Raw genomic sequence first — 4433 nt, 5'->3', positions numbered from 1 at the left:
TTTAATCTATGGTTGATTGTATTTCAGTTAAAGAGAGCCTTTTGGCTCAAAAGTCTAGAATTAAATGACCATGTTAATTCAAATAGAAGGGTGTACTCAGATCGAAGCTTTCAATGCGGGAAATTTGTGGTTGAAGGAGGTAAATGACGTGAAATATGAGGTTAAAAGTCATTTGCATGAGGCGTTTCGGGAGGAGGATTATAATAGGCCGACGCTGGAAGATATTTATTGTAATCAGCTATCTAATCTTGATAACGAGAGCATATGTGTTGTGTTCACCTTAAAAGGAAGTAAAACAGAAAAGTCTAAGCCCGAAAGGTTTTAACTTGAATTTCTTTAAAACATGTTGGGATGTTGTTAAAGAAGATCTTTTAGCTTACACGATTGTGATTGTGTTCATTGATGATATCTTCGTTTATTCCAAGAGTAAAGAAGAACACGAGCAACATTTGAGGTTAGTTTTATAAACTTTAAGAGATAAGAAATTATATGTCAAATTCTCTAAATGTGAGTTTTGGCTGGACAGTGTGGCACTAGTAGGTCATGTTGTGTCTAAGAATGGAATAAGTGTTGATCCAAGTAAGGTGGAAGCAATGCATAATTGGCTCATACCCACCACAATAGGAGATTTAGAGTTTCCTTGGTTTAGCTGGTTATTATCGACGTTATGTGAATGATTTCTCTAAAATCACATCTTTGTTGACTAGGTTGACCTAGAAAAATGTTGAGTTTCGATGGACTGATGCATATGAGGGGAGCTTTCAAAAATTAAAGGAGTGTTTGACATCACCTATTTTGAGATTACCCCTAGGTGGTGAAAGTTATGCAGTTTATTGTGATATTTCTAGAGTTGTCTCAGTTGTGTCCTTATGTAACAAGGTAAGGTTATTGCCTATGCATTTAGACTCAAGAGACATGAGGTAAACTATCCCACGCTTGATTTTGAAATGGGTTTAGTGATCTTCGCTCTTAAGATTTGGAGGCATTATCTATATGGTGAAACTTGTGAGATTTATACCGATCATAAAAATCTTAAGTGTTGGAACCAAGTTGATTTGAAGAAATATGCTCCTCACTTGTTTTGATGATAACAAAATCGTTTGTGGGAACAATTTAATGCTCTAACATTTTGATTAAGTGCGTGTAACACCCCGATTTTTGACAGCGCGAGTGTATTTTTTTTTAAAACAAAACAAAGAAATAAAACAAATAAATACTTTTGGATAAATATTTTAGTCGTAACATAACGACAAAGTCAATAAATATTTACAAGCAGAAGAATAATTTTTGAAATAAAAATCCAAAGTGTTCGAACATCAAAATACACCGGGGCTATGAGGCTTATCAGACATAGCTCATACCCCTGGGGTATTCTCGGCAGACCTGTACAAAAGCACTGCCCCAAGAATTTTAACTCCCCCATCACGTCACATCAAAAAGTGGTACATGGACCCATCAAAATAAAAGTCATCAATTAGTTTAAGCATAGATACAATCTTCCAAAATAAAATAAATACAATCACGAAAGAAACTCATATACTCCTTATACAACCACCTAATCTGATCATGCTACAAAACTACACAACCCGGGTGATCTCCACGCTCCCGGCAAGATCCTCCTGACACAACTTCGGTCAGGTATGACTAACTACTTTTCCATCTCCAGGGTACTAACCGGTAGGATGATCCTGGTTCTTATCTGAGGGCAAAGCCCAGATTTCCACAATAATTGTAAAGGTCACCAACCGAAATTAACAAATATCACATAGCAAAATTCTTATATTTTCAAATGCTCAAAAGAACCTTTCGTCTTAGGATATTCCTCGAAAGGGTTTTCATATGTCCAAAAATGCATAAACAATGTTGAAAAATGAAGTTTGGACAACCTGCATTGTCGTAGCCGAATACAATTGAGAAAATGCAGATTTTCAATTCTAAAATGGCTCTGAATCAATCAACACTTCAAACATTAATATTATCAATTATGAACACATAATTAACACCAAATTAATCTCCACAAATTCACACCTCAATCACACATCGAATATTCATTAAATCAATTATGAACACATAAATACATCAAAACTTAATCAACCCAACTTCACACCTCAAAGCAATTACGACAAATCACAACAACAACCGAATATGTATATACAATCATCATAGTATAACAAACATGACTTGCGTGCCAAACACCCTAATGCAATGCGTATATGCCAAAATGCATGATTCCGGAATTCCAAACCAAAATCCTCCTCAAAGGGCGTAAATCATAATTGTACAGCCTCTCACAGACCAGTACTAATTACCAAGGTGCAATCTCTCACGGATCAGCACGATTTACTAGCGTGCAGTCTCTCACAGACCAACACGACATACAAGAGTGCAGTCGCTCACAGACCAACACAATTTACTAGTGTGCAGTCTCTCACAGACTAGCACGATTTTCTAGAGTGCAATCGCTCACAGATCAGCACATTCTAGAGTGCAATCTCTCACAGATCAGCACGACGCGACAATCCCCGCAAGGATAAGATGAACCAACAATTCACATGACATCATCCTGTGGCCCATCATGGTCACCACTATCACCATGGCCCCATCGCGGTCACCATGTACTATGAAATGCATGAGCATACTCTAACTCTTTTCACCATAATCATTAAGTAAATGCAGCTATTAAAAGATTCCCATTTTTAATACTCATTTAACACTAATGATTTTCCAAACACAACACAGACCATGCTCAAACATATTTATTCACACCAATTAAAATTTCCACAACCACACATAAATCACAACTCCAAATTCCATTCACACCTAAATTGAATTAAATTCATTTTCCACGAAGTCACACATAAATTTCTTTTCAAAAATTCATAATATTAATTATGAACACATCAATTTCACCAAACATGAATCACCAAAATTTCCAAACATTAATCACCCATATTCAATCTCCAAAATTTTCAACCATAAATCACCACAACAACATTAATATATCAGAGTTCTCCCCACTGCTAACTCGGTGCCAACGGTCTCGATTCATTTTCGAGACTCAAGGAGCTAACTACATAAACATAAATATTTATAACAATTTGTTCACAATAAAATTAATTCACACACAACAAAATTCTTAAAATTAAATCTTTTTCACACACCAAACTTTTAAAACCAAATAATCTATATTATTTACTTAAAACTAAATTAAATAAGTATTGTCCAAATTTCACATACACACACTCGACTATTAAAGCACCAAAATTTTTGAGTTAATAAAATACTCTAAACTTTTTTTTTCTTTTTAAATTCAATCAAAAAGTAATTAAAAGAGTAATATTTTAAACTCTAACCATTTTTAATTTCAATCTATCTTTTTGCTCAAACTCTTCAGCTTAGTTAAAATTTGAACTTTTTCACAACTTTAACAACGCTAATTTTTTTGTAAAATTTCAATTTCAGATCAAACTCATTTATTTGAAAATAACTCATTGCGTAACTCAAACTCATCTAATTTAATTAATTCAATTCCACAAAATCCACACCTAAATCACATCTCAAAAATTCATAATAATAATTATGAACATATAAATCAAACCAAATATGGATCACCACAAACCACACCTCAAAACACACCAAAAACAAATCCCACTAGTTCCCACATAAACGAATTAAATTCATTTTCAACAAATTCACACATCAAATTTCTTTTCCACAAAATCACAAATAATGTCATAAATGCAAACTAAAAGTTTGGAAGGAGCCCTTACCTTAACGGTAGCTTTAACAAGCGATTACGGCACCGCGATTAATTCCGATAAAATTTTAGTTCACGTCATCATTTCTAAAGTTGGCTCACTAGCACCGTAGCGTGGAGAGGAGCAACTTTCTCTTCTGTCACTTCTCGAAAGGAAGCTTAGAAGTCGAAGAAAACTAATAGTTTGTGTTGGTGGGTTTTTGAAAAAAGCCACACTTTGCTTGTTTTGTTTTTGAAATAGAAGAGGAGGAGAAAGAAAGAAGATGGAAGGCGGACGTGAAAGGCTACAGGGCAAAATGTTCTCTTCCTTTCTTTGCTTTTTATACACACGTATATAATAATAATAATAATAATAATAATAATAATAATAATAATAATAATAATAATAATAATAATAATAATATATCTAAACAAATATCTAGATATTTACAAATATCTAGATATTTTTATAAAAATCATCATTATGCCTGTCACCTCACATCACATCACAAGTCACATTTTTCGAAAAATATCTACTCTCGCCGTAATTCAATGGGCAGATGAATTTTTCTGAAAAATGCTGCATCTCAGAAATTTTTTTCTTCGACAAAAGATTCACCATAATTAAATAAAATTATTCATCGACAAATAATTTTAATCGGGTCTCCAAAAAGATAGTTTTAGCATTTAACTCACA

The 4433-nt window shown here is 33.6% G+C and overlaps 1 long non-coding RNA gene across 1 annotated transcript; it reads right to left on the bottom strand.

Annotated features, from left to right (window-relative positions):
- Window positions 1-1201: 1201 nt before the first annotated feature.
- Window positions 1202-4046, bottom strand: LOC140920576 (uncharacterized). The gene is made up of 2 exons (XR_012163287.1): window positions 3771-4046; window positions 1202-1699 (listed from the first exon to the last, which is right to left on the bottom strand). It is a non-coding gene; the product is annotated as an uncharacterized lncRNA (long non-coding RNA).
- Window positions 4047-4433: the final 387 nt, after the last annotated feature.

This window comes from Cicer arietinum, chromosome 5, assembly GCF_000331145.2.
Source record: "Cicer arietinum cultivar CDC Frontier isolate Library 1 chromosome 5, Cicar.CDCFrontier_v2.0, whole genome shotgun sequence".
Classification (NCBI taxonomy): domain Eukaryota; kingdom Viridiplantae; phylum Streptophyta; class Magnoliopsida; order Fabales; family Fabaceae; genus Cicer; species Cicer arietinum.
This window is presented reverse-complemented; position numbering and strand designations above follow the sequence as displayed.